Source organism: Simochromis diagramma, unplaced genomic scaffold, assembly GCF_900408965.1.
Source record: "Simochromis diagramma unplaced genomic scaffold, fSimDia1.1 OVJJ01000330.1, whole genome shotgun sequence".
Lineage (NCBI taxonomy): Eukaryota > Metazoa > Chordata > Actinopteri > Cichliformes > Cichlidae > Simochromis > Simochromis diagramma.
This window is the reverse complement of record NW_024386930.1, coordinates 749,789-763,348: the sequence shown is the minus strand read 5'-3', so window position 1 is coordinate 763,348 and position 13,560 is coordinate 749,789. Positions and strand designations below refer to the sequence as shown.

General features: G+C 39.8%; 1 protein-coding gene and 1 long non-coding RNA gene across 3 annotated transcripts in view; both read left to right on the top strand.

The window, feature by feature from the left end:
* The window catches only part of camkmt (calmodulin-lysine N-methyltransferase), a 111,492-nt gene that overhangs the window by 17,786 nt on the left and 80,146 nt on the right, over nucleotides 1-13,560 (top strand). The gene's annotated exons all lie outside the window — the stretch shown is intronic.
* The window catches only part of LOC120736812, a 33,364-nt gene that overhangs the window by 3,326 nt on the left and 16,478 nt on the right, over nucleotides 1-13,560 (top strand). Inside the window, exon 2 of the long non-coding RNA XR_005696612.1 lies at nucleotides 10,044-10,048. This is a non-coding gene — a long non-coding RNA (uncharacterized LOC120736812). The remainder of the gene's footprint in view (nucleotides 1-10,043; nucleotides 10,049-13,560) is intronic.

Below are 13,560 nucleotides of genomic sequence, written 5' to 3'. Positions count from 1 at the left end.
GCTGTCAAGCACCGGTGGTCCATCGATACTCTGGCAGAGCACTAATGCCTGCTGTCTGCTGATGGACACTGGCCTGCCTCCAGGGACCATTAGACTCACTGGGACACAGGCAGACACACAAACGCAAATCAGTACACTAACATGAAACACATAAACAAACCTAGTACTCTCATGAACCCACGAAACATAGCGTTTTCATACAAAAATAAAACAATCTGCATGTAAAATACATACATACACATGTTTTTTCAATAATATTATAATGCACTACGCAGCTACACATGGAGCAGTAGTGAAATCTGCTTCAAGGGAATGTGAAATAAGGCAAAAACAATGACACAATAATTATAATTGTTAGGCATAAGACATTATACACGTGGCTACTATAAGGACACTTCACTATTACCTAATTGGGCTCTTAATACTATGTTCATGAAATCTGGGTGATGACCAAATAAGGATAGTCACCAGTATAAGGGGGCAAAATGAGATTCAGGGAAAGGTATTCCCAATGTGGATATTTCCTGTTTTGGGGAACTTGAACCAAAATAATTTTGATGGATGAATGGCATAAAAACCGTTCCTTTTCAACCATATCTCTTATATTGAATCTGGCATCTTTACGTTGGATCTAAAATGACTTTTCCAAAGTTTTTCTGTGTAGGTCTCTGGCAGTACTCGTCATTTCCTGCACTATATTGCTAGGAGTCTATAATCCCAATGCACAATCCTCTTTTTTCCTGTCCTGAGCTGGGCAGTAGGGTCACGAGGTCATCAGTGTTCACATGGCTAAAAATCATCATAGTGCTGCAGGTTCAAGTGCTATGTTCTTATCCTTTGCCTTGCTAGCCATCGAACTGCAATCCAGACACCATTAGTGCTACTCTTCTCTACTTTACTGTGGCTATTTGGTCCTTTTCTTCATTCTCGTTTTCAGACCCTTCATTTTTGTAGCTCCCTCAGATTCATCCAATTGAACACACTCTCACAGATCAGTATTACTCACTGAGTGTCAAGCTCAGCACCTTTTTAGGTGAATTAGCTGAACAGCATACGCGCTGAAGTGTGTGAAAGAGAAGAAGATGAGAGAACAGATGCCTGGGAGGCCCTAAAGTGGATGAAGTGCAGTTGGTTGGAACTCTCTCGGTGCAAATCAATTATCTGTAAAGCTGTATGATAATCAATACACGAAAAATTGATTTAACAAACCAACCTCCGTGTCACTAAAAGGACCTATTTTTGTTATTATTGTTCTTCCTTCCGTCGTCTTCGTCCCTCTGTCAGCCGTGTCCCAGAGCGTGTAACAGTTACATCTCTGTAGAAAAATATGTTAAATCAAAGTGAAATGAGGAAAATTTAACAACAGCTTTTTTTTCAAACATGTGAAATTGTTTTAGTTTGAAGGGCAATAATCTCCACGCTCTGCCGATCCGTAACTTTTAAAAAATATTTTCTTTTTAGTTATATTACATATTCAGCAGCCTTTATTAAAATCAAAGAGTTATACTTAATAAACATCACAAAACAGCATTGTTATTTGATTCAGTACTCTTCTATGAGTTCCTCATTATGCCAGCTAATTACTACTCAGCACTGTAACGGCCTTTGTTTTATTGGCTCAGCACAATAAAAAGGCATCCCTTGAGCTCAGAAAGAAACAGTCCCATAATAACTAGGGGAAAAGCAAGAAATAATAAAGCCTTTGATGGTGTTTGGAGTATGTCCATATTAGATGAAAAAAGCAATAATTAGAGTTGATAGAGATTTATGGCACATAAGCGACTTGATGTCTTCTGAGATTTATGTGTATATGTGACTGCTGTGTTAGTGGAAGCCAATTTTTTTTCCTTTCTGTCCCCATGCATGTTTTTTTTGTTTTGTTTTATTTATTATGGGGAAAAATAAAGTTGTCAGCAAGAACCAGGAGGAGAGTTGCAGAAGACACAAGTCTGTGAGCAACACAGAGGCGAAGAAAAAGTGAAAGATGATGAGCCAGAAAGCAGTGAAAGGACACCTTGAAAGAGAGAAAAGAGAGAGATGGGTCCTGACAGGAGAAGGGGACTGTCTGTAGATTTGCCTGCATCAAATCCAGGCGCCTGCGGGCATCATCACAGTACAGGCATATACACACACAGATATACACACAGATGCACAGTGATAACCCATCAGCACTGGCCAAGTGTTGTTTAATCCAACCTGACTTGCACTCGACAGAAAAAGCAAATTCACTTCCACTCACAGTCTGAAAAACGGAGCGCTCTTCACATAAATGGCAGCGCTCTGAATTACCCCGTTTATATGTGTGTGTGTGTGTCTTTGTGTATGTGTCTGTGTAGCTCATGTTTTTATTTTTGGGATGTTTTTTTTTTCAGTGTGTCTGTGCGTGTGTTTACATGTATTGGTGGTGACAAGCTCTTCAGCAGTACCCCCTTCATTGTGTGACAGGCAGATAGCTAGGCTGCTCTGCTCCCTATTGTTTGGGGGCTGTCATCAAACCCTGCTTGTACAGCCAGTTATACAGCCCGCGCGCGTGTTTGTGTATGCATGGGTGTGTGGGAGACAGAGTTTGCTCTTTGTTGGTCTTTCTCATCTTCACATGTGCTAATGCATGCACCTGAACCTATTTGTGTGTTAATGAGTGCATGGATGCACCATGTGCACAGGTGAGTGTGTTGGATTTGTTTATGATGGTGGTGCAGTGAGAAAAAGAGGAGGAAAATCAGCACCGACAAGCCATTGTTTAACAGACTTATATAGTTTGGCTGGAGCACTCTACTGTACTCCCCTCTCCTCTCCATTGTTATGTGACTTGTCATTAAGCCCTTGTTGCCCAGTCAAAATGTGCAGGAGTGCTTGTTAGGCACAGCGCTGTCATTTGTGGAGAGGAGTAGGTGAGCCTAGCACACACACATGCACATGAACACACACAAGCAGAGGTACAAGAGGGCAGAAGCACAGAGTGGGTACTGCAGATGTTAAAAATTATTTTTGCTCAATATCTATGGTGCTCGATGTATTATTAACATTCTCATGTAATGCTGTTAAAAAAGGCACGAGCTGTGTTGATGAAATTAGAAGTCCTGCATTGTTGAAAGAGTAAAGGAGAAAATTCCACACAGTTTTTGGAAGAATAAAAATTTTTTTTTTTTTACATAAGAGGTGGAAACTAGAAGGAAAATCCTGTGACTGTGACTGTTCTTGAATGAAATGAATGCAAATAGAAATTAAGGATATTCTTTGGTATTCAAAGTTGGGAAATAGATTTTAAAAAAAAAACCCAGAGATCAGTTTTTATTGTTTTGTGTAAATTATTGCTCAAAGAAGAATTGTATGCATCTTTTTATATTACATTTGAAAGTCCTGTTTTAGTTTAACTATGAGAAAAAAAGTGCAGTTAAGGATGTTTGTTGTAATGGGGCTAGATTTATGCTTCTTTGAAACAGTGGTCATATGCAAAGAAAAGGTGCTTGCAGGAAGTGGCCCACTTTAATGTTAACAATAAGTCAACCTAAAGGAATTTGCACATATTGTGCTCATTTGTTTTTTTTCACAGCCTTGAAAAGCACATCACAAACATAGGCACAGACATATCTCTAGATATCACCACATCACCACGTCTTGGGTGGGAAGTTTAAACACTTCCATTGTACAATAAAACACTGATCGACATGATCACCTGCAAAGCTGGACTCATCAGGACAGATTGACAAGCAGGCAGGCAGACAGACAGTTCAGTATCCTTTTCTAGTTTATTTCCTGTGTCAGGAGGGGACAAGGACAAACAGGTGACATCACTTCCTGCTGAGGACAATCACACAGGAACGGGTCAGGAGCCTCCAGAAGTGCCGTCATTGCCATAACAACCTGACTGACACGCACACACAAACGCAGAGGCAGTCGCACACATATACACAGTCTGACACTATTGTTAGCTCCTAGCTGCTCTGTTTATTGATATAATTTTGAAGCATTGTGCATTTCTGTCTGCGTGGCTGTCTTTCCCGCAAATTCACTTCCTTTATGCTTTTCTGTCTGCCTCATATTTTGGTTGGATACATTGTGAATTTGGTCATATCGCTCTAATTCTTAAGCTTAATCCTGCAAAACAGTTAAACATTTTCGGTTTTTATAAGGCGTTCTCTTAACTTGCGAATTCAAGTTGTGTTATTTAAAATGAACTCCCCTTAAAATTCTACTAGGAACAGTTTCTGTCATATTTCTGGCCTGGACATAGAAAGGAGGCTGGTCTCCAAGTATTCAGCTACACTTGAAACCCCAGAACTATTCCAATTGTCTTCAAACCACGTCTTTATTGATATATACTAAGGTGTCAAAACTCGTCACTACAAACAGGCGGGGTCGCCAAATGTCATCTTTATGTGGGGAATGAGTTAACCATCTAAAAGTGTTGCCGTTTGAAAGACATTTTAACATCTGAAATATTTAAACTATGTTTACAAAACATGCCTGGAAGTAACTAAAGTCTGTCTGATACTAAGCATTTATCTCTATCACAACCTCTGTCTCACCTCTTTTAAGTTGTGTTAAATAACAAAAAAAACAAAAACATGATTGAATAGTATGAATGAATTGTAATCTTTTGAGATTTTTTTATTTTTTTTTGCATTGAAGGGTCACTTATTCAATCATAAGACTCAGTACAAAACCATCAAAACATAAGAGGTACAGTAACATGTTTACTACTGCGTACATCAGTTTGGTATTTTACAGTTATCTGTCCAATGGAAAAAAAAAATGAAGACCTTGTGGAAGTAGTTGGATGAGGCTTCTCATGGTCACAGTGCTGCTCCTTGTAGCTGCAGTACCTCTTCTTTCCTGAAGGTGGGAGCAGTGGCTGCAGTTTAATAGCTCTGGTAGAGGAAGAACTACAGCGCAGGCAGAGCAGCTCCTAAAAACGGTGGACTTTCCTTGTTTGAGTAAGAACAAAACACGAAATTCAAATATTGTGCAAATAACTGTGGTTGTTTATTTCTCTATTAATAAAGTTTTACTTATGTAGCTGAGGTGTAATGTAATGGCTATAATAAAATGTAGTTTTGTGTTTGTTTGTTTTTTATTAATTCTTTTTGACTGCAATCTCTTTTATTTTCCCACTGGTGAACTGTATAGAAAAGGGTACAGTAAACAGTTGATTACACATTGCCACTTTCCACAGATTCGCCTTGATGTGTGCTCTTATGTGTGCGTTAATTGATTGTCCCATTGTTACGGATTGTCTTGTGGTTGCCATCAGTCAATAGTGCCAGGTCTTAGTATTCCTGAGTGAGATCAGAACAAGTAGGGAGAAAGAGGAAAGATATCGATCAGGTATGATGTACATCAAGTTCCAAGTTTACCTGACTTCCAAAATGCTGGCATCATCACCGCAGCACACCGCTGATGCCCCCTTCTCCTCTCACTTTCTTCCTGCCTCCTTTCCTCACTGTCCTTTTGTCTCAGCTGTGTGGATTTTGTGTGTGCGTACGCATGCTTGAGCTGCAGATAAAGACTAAATTGAGCTGTTTTGATTGTTCAGTCAGAGCGCCCACAGCACAAGGCCCCTCGGCTAAGGAGCGCGCGCACACACACACATGCACACACTCCTTCACGTTGAGCCCTGTTCCAGTCACTCTGCACTTGTTCCCCAATGCTTTTTTTATTAAGTGTTGTTGGCAACAGCTGGGAAAATTCTTGTGATTACGAGTCAGAATAACTTTCTGTCCATGGAATGAGGCGGGCTATTTGTTAACACCAATCTCTGAAAATTAGTCCTCTTTCGTGCCTTCATGTTTCACTAACACTAATCAAGGTTTACATGTCTTGCTTTTCGGGGTTAGATTAGCTCTAGGCCTCACTATAGGGATGTTGGTTTGTTCAAAGTGACATGAAAAGGAAATAGATTTTAAGATTTAGCTAAACGAGTTTGTATTTCGTTAGTTTTCAGTTTTCAGGAATTTTGTAATTAGTTGGATAATTTAATAGATTACATTCTTATGAAATGTATTTTCATGTAGCGGTGTCAGCCACTAAGGCTCTTCATAGATTCACTATACAAGTATAAGGTAAGCATTAGCCCTGTGATAGACCCTGTGGCAGCTCCACTCTTCTTGTGACCCGGAATTGGATAAGGTGAAAAAATACATGCAACATAACAAACCAAAACAACAAAAGAACAGACTTTGGTGCATGCAATAACAAGCTCTAGGTCACAAATCTACCTACTAAAAGGCAGAAAGCTTGGCTGTATTACACACTATTTCCGCTGGACCTGAGTGGGTAGACCCACAATTGTTTTTAAATGAAAATAAAACACAAGGAGTGCCATCATAGTACTTAGCAGAGGTCTCCTATGGGAATCCCTCTCCTCATATATTAGATTTAAAGAGATACATTGGCTTGTCTCTTTTCCCGGGAATACGTATTTGTTGATTTGAAAGGGACTGAACCTGAACCAGAGTCCAGTGATACCATACAATTATGCAAATGCACACTTAAAAACAAACTGCACGCAAACGGTTTGGCAGAAACGCTTCAGGAGAGTGAGAGGTGTGCACGTGTGCACATGAATGCTGGCATGCAAAAACAAATGCACTGGACATTGTTCTCAGCCTGCACAGACACACAAAATACACACACTCCTGGGATGATGTCTGGCTAGGTGGATAAAGTAGTGCTATTGTAATTCGATAGATGGCTTTCCCTAAGATAATCTTCCTTAAACAGATGATCATTTTGGGAGTAGATTTGATTGATGTGGGACGGGCAGAGAAACAACAAGAAAAAGAGACAGAGAATGTTATTCTAGTCTCTCTCTCTGTGTGTGTGTGTGTGTGTGTGTGTGTGTGTGTGTGTGTGTGTGTGTGTGTGTGTGTGTGTGTGTGAGTGAGAGAGAGATGAAAAATGAAATGGGTATGCATGGCGAAGAACATTATTTTATACCATCTTGACTCCAACTTATGCCCAAATTGTGACTTTTCCCTGTTACTGTGGCTCTGTTATCTTTGTTCATCTGGCCAATCACTCTCTTATTTAATTTTATGTTTTAAGAAAAATGATTTCTTTCATATAGCATCTGATTGTGTGGGTCTAAATGCACATTTGCGTTTGACTCGCATCACTTTGCACTGACCTGTTTGCAAAACTGCAACATTAGCACACAGTACCTCTTTTAAACTCTGACCCATAAGACAATTGTAACACTGGCTCTCAGCCAATATGGGAAAAAACAGTGTTGGTTTAATTCAGGCGTTAGCAGTCGTATCCATTGGATGTGATTTATTAGGAATTGGCTAAAATACAAACTAGGAAATATTAGCGAATACTGTAAATGCAAATTTTCAATACATCAGATCAGACATTTGCTGGGTTCCTGGTACAAAGCTCATGTGATGCCAGATTAACCCAGTGTATGGGTTGTGCAGTCTGATATATGCATCTGCTACTAAAACAAAACGCCACTGAGTATTTAATATATAGTAATACTGTGTAATTCCAGTATTTACTCCTTGTTGTATCTTTACATGATAGTTTTGAGTTTGTAAACATTTCTTCCTAACATTTCATCCTCCTTTTTTTTTTTTTCAAAGCTGCAGGATGACTTTGGTGCACCAACTTTGCACCCCTCTGTCTTCTTCCTCATCAGCGTCTCTGGGCCTGAACTTCATTTTCTAACTACTCATCCCCTTTTCCATCCTTCTGCTATTCCAAATGGCCTTTGCAGAAACATGCAGATACTGGAGTAAAAAAAAAAAAAACAAACCTTTGAAACTCCTTTCTTTTGCCCACTTCCAACTGCAGTGTATTTTGTGCTTTTCTCTCTTGCTCTCGTTCCCTTGCTTTCTCTCTCCCTCTCCCTCTCTGTGCTCTTGTTCCTCTTTCCCAACATAATCCTCCGCTCAAGCCCCTAGGTTGCCGTAGAAACATCAATAACATTCCTGCTTGACAACATCTTAGTGCATTAAAGTGGTCGTAGGGAGACCTGGCCCAACAGAAGCACACACAGAGTTACAGACACACACACTGTAACCCATGAGCAGGATTCCTGTGAAAATGGCAACCAATAGGCCACCTAAATATGTGAGAAAAACAAGAAAGCTCATGTAGAATACTACAATACTACATGCTCAAATAAACTATATGATAGAAACCAGTAAGGTAGTTTTAAGGATCGAGGACAGGAAAACCTTTTCAGTTTGAGTTCACAATTTATTTTGGGTTAAAATGTTGATCAGTGATTAGTAGATATAAAAAATAATCTGACTGAACTCCTCCACATTCTGAGCTTATTGGCATCTCTAACTATAAAATGTTGGATATATATTAAAAATGAATTTCTAACTATATTTGAATTTTCTGTGATATTTTATTACAGAACCAATTTATGACCAGCTGTCGGTCACAGCATTGAACTTGTTTCTTTTTAAACACTTTAATATTAACGTACACATTGCTTTTTTTTTAAATGGAGCAGTGTCTTAAGTCCCAGGTGTGTTTGAACTATGACCTTCCTATCCTATGTGTCCCAGTGAAGGTTTAGAGGCTGCAACTATTTATTATTTTTACTACTGATTTACCTGAATGGTACTGCAATTTGTCAGACGATTTCCTGCATTTACCCTCATCTGAATCCTTTTCAGTAAAACGAGGCACAGGTAAATGATTTCTTTTTGAGACGGGATCATTGAGCTAGATGCTTTCTTAGCGTTTCTGAAGAGGATATGCGTGCTCGAAGAAGAGTCTGTGGGAGTGACAGTATCCACTAGAGTCCACTCTCGGCTTAGAGTAACATCACTTTCTGTTTCTCTCTCTCTGTCACTTTCTTCCCTGTCTGTCTCTCTTCCTGCCTCCCTCCCTTTCTCTCGCTTAGTCCATCTCAATTAATACGCTCCCACCTCCCTTCGAGGGCCTATTATACATTAGCCCTCTAAATCGAATCTCATGGAAATTGCCAGGGAGACGAACGCTGCTACTTTGACTGACACACTGCTGGATTTGTATTCAGCGCAAAGAACAGCCGGGCACCTACACATGTAAAATTACATACACAGCGCGTGAACACACTTGAGCAGTTACCGAACATGAAAGCGAGCAGTTTGGACACCCAAACACATACTCACATAGGTGTGCTTTTGAATAGTCAAAGATTTAAAGATAAATATATATTTATTTATAAATACACATACATGGGGCAGGAGCTACAAGCGCACATAGGTGTGTTTGTGTGTGTGTGTTTGTGTGCGATGTGATAACGATGCTCTCTTGTGGTGACAGTGGCTGCAGATTGGACAGACCTGTCATCATCCCAGTCAAATTATTCTGATTGGCTGCTGATTTCCTGATGGAGTCCCTCTGTGTGTGTTATGTGTGTTTTGCTGTTTGATTGAGAGCCCGTGTGGTTGCATTCTTGCATATGGGAATTGTGTGTGTTGTGTGATTTCTTGACGGAAGCCCCGTTTCATCATCTGTTGCAATTCCCACCTGTCTCCACAGTGGTTGTGCTGTGTCTAATCACTTGATGTGATTTGTGTTGGTAAAACAACGCACCTTCCTCTGATGAGGGCCTGCCCCCCAGTGTGTGCATGTGTGTGTGTGTGCGTGTGTGATGAAGGCACCCTTCAGGGCGTACAAATCAACATTGTCAAGATCCCGCTGTCCGATTGAGACAAACCTTTTTGTTTGATGCACACATACTCAGAAGCACACACACACACAGAGGCTCTGAGGCCTTGCAAAACAACATAAAATTGTCTTATGAATCAATCAGGACACTTTTTTTTTTTTTACCTTCCTCCTCTGTATCATTTATGTTGGCAAATTCTTCTCTCTGTCCCTCTTACGCACACACCTTGTGAGTGCCCTAGTCAGACAACCACATAATGGGCTAAAGAGGTACATGAAACAAATGGTTTTCCAGTTAGCTGCCTCACTAATGCTAACAGGACATGTCACACAATAAGAAGAATAAGAAAGCGGGTGAGAAAGATAAGGAGGGAAAGTGGAGTTGGGAACGCTATTTATGTAGGGACAGATAGGAACCGAGACAGACAGTGTTGAAAATATACACGGACTGGTGGCATCGTTAGGTACATCTGTTCAGGTGCTTGTAGGTGCAAAATTCTAATCAGCATGACAGCAGCTCAATGGATTTAATGTTGTAATCATGGTCAATGTGACCTGCTGAAGTCCAAAACCAATGATCAAGAGGCGGGTTAAGTGACTTGAAACATGGCATAATTGTTGGTGTCAGATGGGCTGGTTAACATCAGCCAAGAGCTGATAATTCAACAGGAGGTTACTTACAGGGAATCAACGAAGAGCAGAGGACCTGAGGGAAACACCAAGGAAGACCGCTGCAACAAATCAGGATAACGAGACAGGGGGAGTAAAACTCAATATTAAGCACACGAGACACACGACTGTCAAAAAAAACCAGGAACTAACAAATACTTAGACCAGAACTAAGATAAATAAACTTGACAGAACTAAACAGGGACACAACCGGGGAGACAGAAAAGTAAAAACAAAAACAAAACAAAACACGGAGACTGAGTCAGATGCTAAAACACAAGGGAAGGAGGAATAGTCAGGTATGAAACCAAAAAACAAAAGACTCTAAGAAAACTCTTAGGTCAAAGACTCATAAGAGGCTTCTGCTCTGACCCCAGTCTGCAACAACCACCTCTTCCCCCCATCCCTGGTGGACTCCTCCTTCAGTATATGGGCAAGAAAAGGTATCAAATGTTTTCATGACTTCTTCAAAGATAACATTTTTCTCAGCTTTAGTGAACTTTGTTCTTTGTATGATTTGCCCTCGTATCATTTGTTCCGCTACTTTCAAATAAGACACTGTGCATCTTCTATCTGGCCAGAGTTTCCAAGTCAGCCTCTCAAGCCTTGGTGGGAAGACTTATTCCAGTTGAAGCCTCACAGTAAGGCTCTAATATCACAAATCTATACTTTAATTATGGCATCGGGCAATTACTCAACCAAGAAAATTGCCTCGAGTTGGGAACAGGAACTGGGTCTTCAGTTTGTTGAAGGTTACTGGGACAAAGTAATTGACAGAATTCATTCTTCAGCCTCATGTGCAAGACTCTCCCTTATTCAGTTTAAGACGGTATACAGATTACACTTCTCAACATCTAGATTATCTCAAATATACCCCACCATTCCGGACCTGTGCAACAGATGCAACACCTCCCCCTGTGATTTAACTCATATGTTTTTTGCCTGCCCATCACTTCAATTATTCTGGACTTTTTATTCTGAAGTGCTCTCTCATGTTTTGAGTGTCACTCTCAAACCATGTCCACTAGTTGCCATTTTTGGTGTTTCTGAGGACGCCACCCTGAACCTTAGTCGTAAGCAACTGGATATTATCGCTTTCACTTCACTGCTGGCACGGCGTCGAATTTTGCTGTCTTGGAAAGCTCCTCACCCTCCAGCCCGATCACGTTGGCTGGAAGATGTTATGTTCTTTTTAAAAATGGAGAAAATAAAATTTAGACTCAGAGGAAATGTTAATAAGTTCTCACAGATGTGGCAGCCTTTTATCACTTACTTTAACTCGTTGAAAACACTTACAATAGACTAAACTTTTGTACCACAGGGTTCCCTTCTGTTATGGTTTTGGGAGGGAGTTGATTTTTTTTAAATTATTTTTTTTTTTTTGTTTGTTTTTTTTGTTGTTTTCTGTGCGTGGGTTGTTGGGTTTTTTTTGTTTTTCTTCCTTTTTTTTTTCTTTTTTCTGTTTTATTGTTATCATCCGAATTTCAATGGCCTAATTTGTTTTGATATATGTCTTTATATCGGTTGATACTTGCTGTATTGGGCCTGATATGTTAAATTACATGTGCAAAACTTTATAAATAAAGAGGGGGAAAAAAAAGACTCATAAGAGAACTGAAGACAATACAGAATCATGAAACAAAAATGATCAAAAATACAAGGCTAAAGAAAACTCAAAACATTCCCAAAACTCAAAACCCTTGACAAATGGTCAGACTGCTTTGAGCTAAGAGGAGGACAAGGGTAATTTAGATGACCACTTGTTATAACCAAGGTACACAGAAGTGTATCTCTAAGTGCGCAACACATCGAAACTTGAAGAAGATGTGCCGTGTATCAGTAGTTCAGGCTGGTGTTGTTGGTGGAGATGGAGATATTTCCTTGACACCCTCCTTTGGTACCAAAGAACAGCAGCTCAATGGATTTAATGTTGTAAACGTATTTTTAATGGAGAAAGGTGACAGAATTATTGCTGAGAAAAAAGTATTTAATGAACAAGGACTAGATATTTAAAGTAACTAAACCACTAACACCAATAAACTGTATAGGGTACTCTAAAGGGGCTAGTGTTATTTTGAATGGCAGTTATGTACTACAGCGTCAAATATACCAGTGTGTAGTTAGTAGGGGTGGTAGCACCAAAAGCCACAAATTTGTCAGCTGGAAGACAGCATTTTGTATCCTTTTGGTGAGCTTTGTGTATTTTAGTTTTGTTTTTATTCACTGTTTAGTTTCACTTTCTATTTGTTAGTAAAGTCATTTAAATTATGGTTTGAATGAGAGCACAGACCATCACAACATTAATCCTCCAATTCGAAACATTTCACTTAAAAGTACTCAGCGCATTTAGAAGTGACATAAAGAGGTCCTCCCATTGTATTATTGTAGCAATCAGTGCCTTACATGACCACTGCCAAAAGACAGCTCATGTGTATCTCTGACACGCCGTTATTTGACACACCCTGTGTTTACAATTGATATCTTATCAATCGTATAATTCCTGAGTACTGACTTAATTTCTTTTATAACAGAGTAGATCCAGTATTAGACTGGAGGCCGAAACTGAAGTTTTGTTTAGTAATTTTTCCATACATTTTGATCTAAATAGTTTGTCCAACAAATGTGCAGAGTTGTTGCACATAAGGACTAAATTGCATTAAAGACTGAAGGACAGCAGGGACAAGAAATAAGACAGAACAAGACAAAGGCACAGGAAGTTAAAGAACATTCCACCTTTTCTGCACCCCCAACCTCTTTCCTACCCTTACATCCACATTTCACCCATGAGACTGTGTTGCCAATCTGTGCCAGGCTGTGAAACATTAGCGCCATGCAATATTTAACAGGACTAAGTCAGGCTTTTAGGCTCAGATGGGTGTAGACTCTATATGTTTAGAGGCAAGCCTGTAGCAAGAACAATCTGATTAGCTGACATGCTAGAGCTTTCATTGCTCAGTGTTGGTGTGCAGCTGCGTATGTTACTTTTATGTGTGCATATTCTTAAAGTGTATGTCTGCCATCATGAAAGAATCTGTCCTTTTCAACCAATATGGGGTTGAAAAGTCCACGACACAGAAATATGTTGAATGAGTTGTTGAGAATAGCAGCTGTGTTCGTCACAGAAGTTGCTTCTTTATTTTCCTATTTCAATTCTTCTTTTTCATATTCAAGTGTGACCCGTTGTACGCATTCAAAAAGAAGTGACGATGTTAAAGTGTTTGTGGAAGCGGGAGCTGAGGTTCTTCCACAGGTTTTGTGTCATGTGCATGCAGA